The following is a 12,670-nucleotide window of genomic DNA, read 5'->3' on the forward strand; positions in this document are numbered from 1 at the left end:
AGAGGGAGAGGGAGAGAGGATCCCAAGCAGACTCCAGGCTCTGAGCTGTCAGCACAGATCCTGATGTGGGGCTCAAACTCAACGAAACTGAGCCGAAGTCAGGCGCTTATGACTGAGCCCCCCAGGCGCCCCAGTCCACAAATATTTACTGAACACCCTTGGTGGTAAAAAGGATGGGTTTATTCCCACGTCGTCTCTTCCTAGCTGTGTAGACTTGAGGAAATTCCTTAACCTCTCTGAGCCGGTTTCCTCATCTGGAAAATAGGGACAATAAGAAGTTCCCATCTCATCAGAATGCTGTGAGAAGTGAGTTAATACAAGTCCAGCTGGGTAAATCTTTTCTATTTATATTATACATTATAACTAGGGTGACCAGCTGTCCCAATTTGCTTGGCATTAAGGAGTTTCCAGGAACGTGGGGTTTTTCAATGCTAAAATCGGGAAAGTTCTGGGCACATTGGGATGAGTTGGTCATCCTGATATAATTATATGTGAGCAATATATGATCAATAATAGTATTTATTACCACAGATGATAATGTCTTACAAAGTACTATGGGGAATAGGTTGCTGAGGCCAGATCATGCTTTCAAGGAGCAGATAGTCTGGGAACAGACACAAAAGAATTACAAAGATAACAAAAGATATTTAATAACACATGATACAGGGAGGCGCCTGGGCGACTCAGTCGGTTAACAGTCCAACTTCGGCTCAGGTCATGATCTCCCGGTTCGTGGGGTCGGGCCCTGCATCAGGCTCTGTGCTGACAGCTCGGAGCCTGGAGCCTGCTTCGGATTCCGTGTCTCCCTCTCTCTCTCTCTGCCCCTTTTCCACTCATGCTCTGTCTCTTTCTCTCTCAAAAATAAACATTAAAAAATTTGTTTAAAATAACCCATGATACAGTTAGGTTACTCTAACTATAAATACATATCCTAGGAGGTGCCCCCAAAGAATGTTTTTGCTTAAGCAGACAGTCAAAAGGCATGTGTTGAATGATTTGCAAGATGATGAAGCACAAATAGAAGAATGCTGCAGAAGGGCTCAGTATTTATCCAGTCAGAGAAGCTGTTCTATTTCCTTTTTTTTTTTTTTTTTTTTGAGCCAGAGACATAGCGTTCCATTTCCGTAGATTTGGATTTCCATGGCTAAATATTAAGAAGCAGGCTGCTTGCTTGCTTTTGTTTGTTCGTTTGTTTTTTTTCTTGGTATCAGGGTTGTTCAAGTCCGAATTTCACCCAGAAACATTTCGCCACTGTCTCCAGATCTTGTATTTCAGGGTAAGGGAAAGCCAGTCGTCTTTATCAGGTAACGGTCACCCCGCTGATTCATTCATTCCATAAGAGTGAATGTGTGCCGGGTTCAGAGTGCAGGGCTGAGTCGATGGGGGGACTGCCACCCTGCTCTTGGAAGGGTCTAATGGAGCACCCCCAAACCTGAGTAGATTATTGGTTCAAAAATAGTAATCCTCCAAGTGCGGTTGCCAGTCTGCTAGCGGCCACATCACCGGAGAGCTCATTAGAAATGCAAATTCTCGGGGCGCCTGGGTGGCGCAGTCGGTTAAGCGTCCGGCTTCAGCCAGGTCACGATCTCACGGTCCGTGAGTTGGAGCCCCGCGTCAGGCTCTGGGCTGATGGCTCAGAGCCTGGAGCCTGTTTCCGATTCTGTGTCTCCCTCTCTCTGTCCCTCCCCCGTTCATGCTCTGTCTCTCTCTGTCCCAAAAATAAATAAACGTTGAAAAAAAAAAAAAAAAAAAAAAAAAAGAAATGCAAATTCTCTGGGCGCCTGGCTGGCTCAGTCAGCTGAGCGTCTGACTTCAGCTCAGGTCATGATCTCGAGGTTCGTGGGTTCGAGCCCCTCGTCGGGTTCTGTGCTGACAGCTCAGAGCCTGGAGCCTATTTCAGATTCTGTATCTCCCTCTCTCTCTGCCCCTCCCCTGCTCGCGCGCTCTTTCTGTCTCTCAAAAATGAATACACATTTTTAAAAATGCAAATTCTCAGGGTGCCTGAGGGGCTCAGTCGGCTAAGTGGACTGTCGTCTCCCTTGTCCAGCGCCCCCTCCTTCCTGAATCTCTTGGCCCATTCACAGAAAAGCTTATCACTGGGTTGAGCATAAAGCAGATACTCAGTGCTTAAGGGAAGTAGGAATGGCTTGTTCTCGAATCATTTTAGCAATTAAGTCCTACTTCCTGTAAGTAGATTCCCAATGGCCAGGGCCCTGTCTCCTGATCTGCTTGTCTGCCTGGCTCAGGCGTGGGACACAGTGACGGCCTCAGTGTTTCTTAATATTTGCCAACTAATGAAAAGAACGAATGCTTTTAAAACTGTTCCTACGGTTTAATTTTTTTTTAATGCTTATTTTATTTTTGAGAGAGAGAGAGAGGGAGAGAGAGAGTAGAGTTAGCAGGAGAGGGGCAGAGAGAGAGGGAGACACAGGCTCCAGGCTCTGACCGTGAGATCATGACCTGAGCTGACGTTGGACACTTAACTGACTGAGCTACACAGGCACCCCTGTTCCTAGGGTTTAAATCTCCCTCTTTGACTGGACCGCCATTTCCTGAGACCAGTGTCTCATTTTCCTTTTTTTTTTTTTAATGTTTGTTTTTTTGAGATAGCGCAAGTGGGGGAGGGGCAGAGAGTGATGGGGACAGAGGACCCCAAGTAGGCTCCACGATGACAGCAGCAAGCCTGATGCAGGGCTCGAACTCCCGAACCATGAGATCCTGACCTATGCTGAAGTCGGAATGTCAACCAACCGAGCCACCCAGGCACCCGGCCTCTTCTTCTTCTTCTTTCTTTTTCTTTTTCTTTTTCTTCTTCTTCTTCTTCTTCTTCTTCTTCTTCTTCTTCTTCTTCTTCTTCTTCTTCTTCTTCTTCTCCTTCTTCCTTCTTCTCCTTCTTCTTTCTTCCTCCTTCTTTCTTCTTCTTCTTCTTTTTCTTTCTTCTTCTTCTTCTTCTTTCTTCCTCCTTCTTTCTTCTTCTTCTTCTTTTTCTTTCTTCTTCTTCTTCTTCTTCTTCTTCTTCTTCTTCCTTCTTCTTCTTCTTTCTTCTTCTTTCTTCTTCTTCTTCTTCTTCTTCTTCTTCTTCTTCTTCTTCTTCTTCTTCTTTCTTCTTCTTCTTCTTCCTTCTTCTTTCTTCTTCTTCTTCTTCTTCTTCTTCTTCTTCTTCTTCTTCTTCTTCTTCTTTCTTCTTCTTCCTCCTCCCCCTCCCCCTCCCTCTTGTCCTTGTCCTTGTCCTCCTCCTCCTCCTTCTTCTTTTTTTGTATCTCCCTCAGAGAACAGCACTCAGAAGGCTTTCAAGGTTTGAGATGGGACGGAAGTACCTGAATTGTTTCAGAGTCCTATGGGCTTGCTTCTCCAATTATACTCTTACTTTTCTTAAAATTTTTGTTTTTAATATGGAGTAGATGCTTAAAAATCAAATACACACATTTATAACATATGTCTCTATAAACATATGTTATATGTTTATATATATATATATGGCTCCGTCGGTTGAGCGTCCGACTTCAGCTCAGGTCACGATCTCGCGGTTTGTGAGTTCGAGCCCTGTGCTGACAGCTCAGAGCCTGGAGCCTGCTTCAGATTCCATGTCTCCCCATCTCTCAATAATAAATAAATGTTAAAAAAAATTTTTTTTTAAATATACATACATAGAATAGGAACAAGATGAGCAGCTGTGGTCCCACCACCCAACTTAAGAAAGAAAAAATTCCATTTCCTCTACGGTTTCCTTGCGGACCCTTCTCCTTCTCGTTCCCTCCCATCCTACTTGGCTAAACTTTGTGTTTACCTTGCCCTCATTAAAAAAAAAAATCTACAATACGTTTGTGTCCCCCAACTGTATATTGTTTTGTTCTGCCTGTTTTGAAGTAAATGAAAACACATCTGTACTATTGCAACTGAAATTGACTGATTTTTACAGCTGTAGAATATTCCACCGAGCAAATAGATCGTAATTTATCCAGTATCCTGTAGATAATGATCCTAGATTTACGGGAGAGTTGGAAGGATATACAACCTCCATATACCCCCCACCCAGTTTTCTCTGACGTCAGCATCTTACATCATCACAGCACCTTTGTCAAAACCGTGACATCAACATTGATACGCTACTACTAACTAAATCCCAGTCTTTGTTGGCATTTCCGTAGTTTTTCCACTGGCGTCCTTTTTCTGTTCTAGGATCATCTAATCCAGGCTTATGGAGGGCTGTGAAGGCATCGCTGCTCAGGACTATTCCCGTACACATCTTGTTGTGTAAACGAGTAAGTTTCTCTACGGTGAATCCTTGGCTTTGCCGGGACAGGGGATACATTACATCTTCAATTGTATTCAAGAAGTCAAATGGGTTCTCCAATGTGAGTGCACCACTCACCAGGATTGTAGGGGTTCCCCTTGCTCCACCGGATAGAAAAATTAAAAAATTTGCCCTGCTGGGTGACATGACACGACATCTGTGGTTGTAATTTGCATTCCCTTGTTATTGTGGTTAGGCCTGTTTACATAGGTTTCCTCTGGGGTGAAGCGTCTCTTCATATCTTTTATTCATTTTTTAATCGGGCCGCTGCTTTAATTTGCACTCCTTGAAAATAATTTGTGAATGCTAATTCTTTGTGTTATACGTTACAAGTCTCTTCTTTGTCCGTGAAGCGTTCGGTGTTTGTCAAAGGACGGGAAGATATCAACGTATTCTGGAGTTTAAATGCTGTTGTTTAAACTCTCACGCACCCTGTGGCCGGGGTTCTTATCTCCCCCATCAAGGGGAGAGATCACACTGCTGAAACTCAGTATTTTTTAATGTTTGCTAAATAGATGAAAAAAAAATCTCTCCTAATTTGAAAGCAGATGTTTAATTCCTGTCTTTGCATAACTTACACGGTTCTACATGATCTGGCCCTAGTTTACAGTTCCCTTTATTTGCCCAGATCCGTCCACACCAGTCTCTGCTTTTCTTCAAATGGATCTACATCTTTCCTGTCTCAGGGCCCTTGCACTTGGCTCTTCCCCCAGATATTCTTATAGATCCCTTCCTCATTTCCTTCTGGTCTTTGCTCAGGGTAAGTTCACCAGCGACACCTTCACCGGCCCGTATTGCCTAGTATCCTCTGACGCTTCCTATCCTCTTTCCTTAATTTTTTCCTTCAAGTATAACCACGTTGCATTCTAAACGGATTTGCCTGTCCCCCACTGGAGGTATGCTGTTCAGTACTGGGACCCCTAGCTGCCTGTGGCTGCCTTTGAAACATGGCTGATGTGGATTGAGGGGTCCAGACTTCTTTCAAGAGTTCCCCCGCCCCCCTCCACCCCAAAAAAGTAACTTATCTCACCACTAAAATCTTTGTATTTTTGTATTCATTCCACGTTGAAACAACATTTGGGGCTAACTTGTATTGTTAAAGTTCATTTCGCATTTTTGTATTCTGGGTCATTTGGACAGCGCTCCTGCAGGACGTAAGTTACAGCGGGGATGTTTGACTCAGACACCGTGGTTATCTCAGAACACAACAGAGGCTCAATAAATACTGGCTGCGTGAAGGAATCCAGAAATAGAATGCCAGTCTTTTTCTCCTCCTCTCTGTTCTGTCTACCCCAGGGATCAATTTCTAAAATCAACAAAGCTTCACTGAGGTAATTTACACGGAAGTCACTCGCCCTAAGCGTTCAAGCCAAAGATTTTTAGTGAATTCGCCACTTTGCGCAACCATCGCTGTAACTCGACTTGCTGAATCTTTCCATCACCCCAATCACACCCCGCTCGTGCTCATGCACAGTCGTGCCCCCTCCCCACCCCCAGGCACCGCGCAGCTACTCTGTGTCTCCATAGACGTTCAGCGCTCACTTTCTAAGATAAGACCTCCCCGGCTCCGTCGTTCCGGGGTCCAAACGCCTTGAACAGTCAGCACCCTGGGCCACCGCTCTCCTCCCGTCTCCGTTCCTCCATCCACGCGGCTCAGCACGGAGCCAGACCCACAGACGGCTCGGCGCCAACACAACAAGGAAGGGCAGCCCCGCACCTTCCGAAGCCCCGGAGGGGCAGGTCCCCGTGGCTTCCGCGCGCGCCTCGGCGGCCTCGGGGACACGCGGGGCTGCCTCGCTGGGCCCCACGACCCTGCCAGGACGGGCCCCGCTCTCGCAGCACCCATCGCGGGACACCGAAGCTCGGAGCGGCCCCAGGGAGCCGGGAGTCCCCCGCCGCCGCGTTCTAACGCCGCCCTCAGGGGACAATGGCCGGGGCCGCGGGGCTCTCGGCCTCTGTCAGCGGCTACCGGGGGGCCGGCCCCTCCCCCCGCGGCCCCTTCCCGGGCTCCGCCTTCACGCCCTCCCGCCCTCAACGGCCCTCCTCGCAAAATGGCGACCAACCGCCTCCTCTCCCGCCCGCCGCGGGTCCCTTGACCGCGCCAGGCCCCGCCCCCCCGTGCGTGGCCCCGCCCCTCAGCGGAGGCCGAATAGCCGCCGCGACTTCGCCGCCGGGCGGCACGCGCCGGGAGCCCGGGCGGCGCGAGGCGCGCGCGAGGCGGCCCTGGGCGTCGCGAAGCGACCCGCAGCCACGCCCGCGCGCCCGCGTCGCGGGTCAGCGGGCCGCACCGGGGGCGGTCCCGGCTGCGCGTGCGCGCCGGGCCGGCGGGCGGCGCGAGGGAGGCAGGGGGCCGCTGGGAGGCCCGCGAGGCGCGAGGCCGGCGCGCGAGCCCCCGGGGGCGGGTAAAACCCGGTTGCTGCTGCCCCTGCCCCCTCCCTTTCCTCCCTACCCCCCCACTCCCTGCCCCTCCTCACTTTTCAACCCCTCCCCCCTTTTAAAATCTAATTTGTGTATATGTTTGTTTTTCAGGGGGCCCCTCTGCCTTTCGAGGGCCCGCAGCAGGCGCGGCGGGCGCCCCTCACCCCGCATCACGCACGCACCTTCTGCATCCCAACAGCTCCCGGCCCCGCTGCACCCCCGCCGCCGCTTCCCCCTTGGAGAATACTCTCCTCAGGGGCCCCCGGCCCGCTGCATCCCCCTCGTTTTTTCCTCCCCCGCCCCCCAGGCCCCAACTGCCCCCCCTGGCAGCTCCCCAGCTCGTGCCTCGGGCCCTACCCGATCTCTCCGCGCTTTCTGCACCGCGGCCTTGCATTCGCCCTCGCTTCCAGGCCTCCTGCTAAAAATCCCATTGCCTCTGGAATAGGGGACCCAGATTGGCGTGTTTTTTTTTTTTTTTTTTAGGATCTCCCAGCAAAACCCAAAAATCTTTCCTCTCTTCTTTGATTTATACCCCTCGCCGTCCTTTTAGGAACTTCCTCTAGCAAGAAAATCTCTCTCTATATATGTATTATAAAATACATGTATATTTTTCCCCCAGTTTTTCCTCCATCCAGGGTAACTTTCCAGCAAAAATTATTTCTTCCCACCAAGAGCCCCTCCCCCCCCCCCCCACCTTTTGTAGTATCTTTCCACTGATAACAAACCAACTCAGTTCTGGCAGTTTCTCTTTCACCTGATGATTTGTTTTTCCAGCCCTCTTTCCCAACTCTCCGGCAAAAATCCCTTTTCATCCCCAGTTCTACCCCAGTTAGGCTTTTCCCAGTAAAACCCTCCAGGTCCCTTCCCGAGGAAAGAAAATAAGGCAAGGAAGAAAAATTAACTTTCCCTTAAAACAAAAGCCCCTTTCCCATCTAGATCTCCCCGGTTTAGTATTGCTTTCTTCCTCCTTCCAAAAATTGCCCATCTTGCCCAACTTTACACCTGTGTGCTTGCTTCTTTGGGGACCCAACATCTGAATGCCCCTTCCTTTCCACCCCCTGCTTCCAGGGCAAAAGAAGTTGGATGAGTGTCCTGAATTTACTACTCAGAGTTCCAGGAGGAAATATCCAGTGCTCTGACGGTCATCTGAATCCCCTCCCTGTGGGGCCTGGACCGGGCCTTCCTGTTCCCTGGAGAGTCACTCCTTTGCTCTTCTGGTGAGTCTTTTCCCTTTTGCCCTTGTTCCAAAGAGACCTACTTTGTCAGATGGATTCCCTTCTTTCTCAGAAGGGTTTCGAATTGATCCAAGAGTCTCTGCACCCACAGGGAAACCACTACAAGTTGCTGCTTTGGGAAGTCAGATGAGGAAAAGGTTACTTGTTGTGCCTGTTGACGTCTCTGGAGGAAGGCAGACATTTATTAGATTGATCTAGGTTTCAACGTTTTTTGTTTTTTTTTTTTTAATTTATTTTTGGGACAGAGAGAGACAGAGCATGAACGGGGGAGGGGCAGAGAGAGAGGGAGACACAGAATCGGAAACAGGCTCCAGGCTCTGAGCCGTCAGCCCAGAGCCTGACGCGGGGCTCGAACTCACGGACCGCGAGATCGTGACCTGGCTGAAGTCGGACGCTTAACCGACTGCGCCACCCAGGCGCCCCTAGGTTTCATTGTTTATTGCAAAAATGCTTTTTCCCTCCTTCTGGTTCAGGGTAGCAACTCAGATACCTCCAGGGAACAGGCACGTAAAGGCCTGCAGGTGAACCAAAGATCGTGGGCCCCCTCTGAGTGAGTGATCCCTGTCAGTGGAAATGACCAAGTGGAAGTTTGTTTGTTTGTTTTTTGAGATGAGACCAGAACACTGACCTGTGTGAAACTTTTTGATCTTTAAATGGCGACAGTGAATTTAATCGGTATTCAAAGACAGCATGGAGCGCTTCTAAAACATGGTGGCTGGCCACCAGTTTGGACTGTTTGATTCAGGGTTCCTTCCTGTGTTAGACACACGTGCACAGATGCACACCCGCGTGGATATGTGTGTACCTGCAAGACTTTTCTTCCTCCTGAGAGCCACAGTTCTCAGACTTTTTGATCTTGTAAAATCATTGAAGACTCAAGAGTTGGTGCGTGTGGGGCGCCTGGGTGGCGCAGTCGGTTAAGCGTCCGACTTCAGCCAGGTCACGATCTCGCGGTCCGTGAGTTCGAGCCCCGCGTCAGGCTCTGGGCCGATGGCTCGGAGCCTGGAGCCTGTTTCCGATTCTGTGTCTCCCTCTTTCTCTGCCCCTCCCCCGTTCATGCTCTGTCTCTCTCTGTCCCAAAAATAAATAAAAAACGTTGAAAAAAAAATTAAAAAAAAAAAAAAAAAAAAAAAAAAAAAAAAAAAAAAAAAAAAAAAAAAAAAAGAGTTGGTGCGTGTGGGGCGCCTGGGTGGCGCAGTCGGTTAAGCGTCCGACTTCAGCCAGGTCACGATCTCGCGGTCCGTGAGTTCGAGCCCCGCGTCAGGCTCTGGGCCGATGGCTCGGAGCCTGGAGCCTGTTTCCGATTCTGTGTCTCCCTCTCTCTCTGCCCCTCCCCCGTTCATGCTCTGTCTCTCTCTGTCCCAAAAAAAAAAAAAAAAACCGTTGAAAAAAAAAAAGAGTTGGTGCGTGTGAACTATATATGCTGACATTTGCTGTATTGTAAGTCAAATAAGCCTCAGTGGCGCCTGGGTGGCCCGGTCGGTTAAGCGGCCGACTTCGGCTCAGGTCATGATCTCACGGTTTGTGAGTTCGAGCCCCGCGTCGGGCTCTGTGCTGCCGGCTCAGAGCCTGGAGCCTGCTTCGGGTTCTGTGTCTCCCTCTCTCTCTCTGCCCTTCCCCCACTTGTGCTCTGTCTCTCTCTCTCCCCAAAGTAAATAAACATTAAAAAGTTAAAAAAAAGAAGTCAAACTTTAAAAATACTCATTTAAAAGTAACAGTGGTAAACTCCTTATATATTAACAAAATTGACTTTTTAAAGACTGCATTTCAGAAAACAAGATTTAGTGAGGATAGTAGGCATTGTTTTACCTTTTTCGAGTCATCTGGAATCTCATGTATCTGCTTCTGCATTCAGCCTCTGCAAATATATCCTGTAGCCTCCGGAGGGTTTCACCGAGAATTAAAAAGGCAGATAATGTCTGAATATTATTATGAAGATAGTTTGGACCTCGAAGACTCCCTGAAAGATTCCTGAGGACCCCAGGGTTCCCCACCCCCATTCACCTCACTTTGAAAAAGGCTGTTGTAGATGTGGTTTTTTTACGTTTTTTTTTAATGTTTATTTTTGAGAGAGAGGGAGAGAGACAGAGGGTGCGTGGGGGAGGGGCAGAGAGAGAGAGAGAGAGAGAGAGACACACACACAGAATCCGAAGCAGGTTCTAGGCTCTGACCTGTCAGCACAGAACCATGAACCTGTGAGATCATGACCTGAACCAAACACTTAACCGACTGAGCCACCCAGGCGCCCCCGCTGTTGTAGATGTTAATGCTTATTTGCATTTTACGCTGGGATCAGCTTTTGGAATGAGAAACTTTAATGTCTCTTTTCCTCCCTTAGTTAATTCTATGCGAGAAAATTTCCTGGGAAGCATAGTCCTAGCCGTCTTGATTCTTCCACGTTTTCGTTCTCTTCCGTATCGTACGTAAGCTTTAAATCTACTCTTTTAATGAGCGAGAGACCAGGAATCCCGGTCTCAAGTGTGGTCGTAGGTGAGGGCTTTGAGGTCAGACTACCCCCAGGGTTGAATTCTAACCTCGATTTTGGGCAAGTTGCTGTTGTGGGAATTGTATGATCCATAAGTCATTTCAATTGTGCCTGGCATATGATAGAGCCTCCATAAGTGTTTGCTGCTGTTGTTACTATAATGATAATTATTACAGGGGTGAGGCAGGAAGAAAGTGAGGCCTAGGAGCTGGAGGGCCATGGCTCTCTCCAGAGACGGCAGTCGTCCCTCACCTCTCTCTTTTGATAGCCACAGGAAATGCAAAATCTTAATAATTTTCAAGAGAAGCTAGAAATTAATATACTTGGTTGAAATCTCCCCGTTAAGAAAAATGTTGGTGACCCAATTTTTTAAAAATGTTTATTTATTTTTGAGAGAGAGACAGAGAGCAGGAGCCAGGGAGGGACAGAGAGAGACACAGAATCCGAAGCAGGCTCCAGGCTCTGAGCTGTCAGCACAGAGCCAAACCCGGGACTTGAACCCAAAAACTGCGAGATCGTGACCTGAGCGGAGGTCGGTCGCTCAACCGACTGAGCCACCCAGGCGCCCCGGTGACTGACCCAATTTTGAAAAACACCGTGCAGGCCAAACAGAACAGGCCTACAGTTCAGATAATGTCTGGAGTGGGAAAACGAGGAAAGAATTTGCATAGCTGGGTCTCAGTCTCTCTTATTTCCCGGCTTCCAACGGTCTGATCTTAACTCAGACGTGATCACTCTCTCCCCGCTAACATTCATGCAGAGAGGGAAAGGAGAACGTGGTGCTTGGGGGGTGGGGGGGGGGAAGAAAAGAAAAAAAGGCCCACAGTGGAATCTTGTCACTCACCAGTGAAAGGGATGCTGAGAGCTTTCTTTGATCAGAGTGAGTTCTGTGCCAGGCAAGATGCTGTGAGAAGTGTTCACACAGAAGGCAGAGGCACAGCCATCCCAGAGCTTGCAGTCTGGGGAAAATAGAAGAACTTGAAAGATAATTAAATTCCGGGGCCATCTGGGGTAAGTATTAAGTGGAATGCCAGACAAGCGCTCGTGGAGTTCGGAAGGAGGGAGAAATCATCTCAGACTCGTCATGCTGGGAGGAGCCGTTTAGGCTTTTGAACGGTTTCATTTGGTAAAGCGGAGCAAAGAGAAGTTGCATAAATCAGGGTCATAAAGAAAGAGGTCTCCAGGGCATATAGACCAGGGGATGTAAATGAGTGAGGTGGGAGGATGTGAGCGATTTTGTTTCTTGAGAGAGAGACAAAGAGAGTGCGAGCAGGGGAGGGGCAGAGAGAGAGGGAGAATCTCAAGCAGGCTGTGCCATCAGAGCAGAGCCCGACCCAGGGCTTGAACGCACAAACCGTGGCATCGTGACCTGAGCCGATGTCGGCGCTTAACCTGCTGAGCCACCCAGGCGCCCCTTGAGATTTTTCAATAGAAGTTGAAAGAAAGCCTTACTTCAATGAGAAACCTCGAGATCTGCAGCGAGTTCCAGTGGGGTTGGTAGCTGCTAGGCACTTGTAACTATGCTCATTTCAATTTAACGAAATGGAAGCAAAATAAATAATCTCGTGCCTCAGTTGCTCATCCTGCATTCTCTAGGCGCTCATTAGCCGCTTCGTGGCTAGGGGCTGTCGTTGGACAGTGCAGACTTAGAACATTTCCCTCAGCACAGAAAATTCTTTTGGACGGCGACGCCCTATCCAAAAGAAGTCGGACAGAGTTTTCGACTTGATAACCGGTAGAAAATACTCAGATTAACTACAGGCTAAATAAACCTTTCGGGGAACCAGTAAGTGTTTAGATTGTTCCCTCCTTGCCATGCAAACAGTGCCGCAGTAGATGTTATTTACCCGATGGTGTCCGTGTTGCTGCAGGCGAGAACCTGTGGCAGATTAATTTCCCAAGAGGCTGTAGCATTTCACAGGAGACTCCCTGTCTCCTCCTGCTCCTACCCGTCATGGAATGACACGCCTTTTTAGGAAAAGAAAAACATGAAAATTGCTTTGGATCCCTGCTGCTGGCTTAAATTGTTTTTCGAACCATTGAACAAGGCACCGATGACGATCAAATAAGCAAGGCGTATATTTCTCAAGCTTACGGTTTTTGTGCCGCCGCCGTAAAGCCAAAATCAATTTGCAAATTAAATGTAAACAAATGCAACCAAACCAATGTGATTCCAATTACAAATGTTAGTTTAATGGGAGAGGTGCCATTTTGCTGAAACCTAATAGCTTCCTTGGA

At 48.6% G+C, this 12,670-nt stretch overlaps 1 protein-coding gene across 4 annotated transcripts in view; it reads left to right on the top strand.

Annotated features, from left to right (window-relative positions):
- Positions 1 to 6,038: 6,038 nt before the first annotated feature.
- ZNF541 (zinc finger protein 541) overlaps positions 6,039 to 12,670 on the top strand; it is a 43,347-nt gene continuing 36,715 nt past the window's right edge. For 3 of the 4 annotated variants that reach the window (XM_058706965.1, XM_058706966.1, XM_058706967.1), the window contains exons 1-2: positions 6,046 to 6,251; positions 7,781 to 7,929. The gene's annotated coding sequence lies outside the window, so the exon portion shown is untranslated. Of the gene's footprint in view, positions 6,252 to 7,780; positions 7,930 to 12,670 lie in introns of all 4 variants that reach the window. The other variant, XM_058706968.1, reaches the window with a different exon arrangement.

The sequence above is a fragment of the Neofelis nebulosa genome, chromosome 17 (genome assembly GCF_028018385.1).
Source record: "Neofelis nebulosa isolate mNeoNeb1 chromosome 17, mNeoNeb1.pri, whole genome shotgun sequence".
NCBI classification, from domain to species: Eukaryota; Metazoa; Chordata; class Mammalia; order Carnivora; family Felidae; genus Neofelis; species Neofelis nebulosa.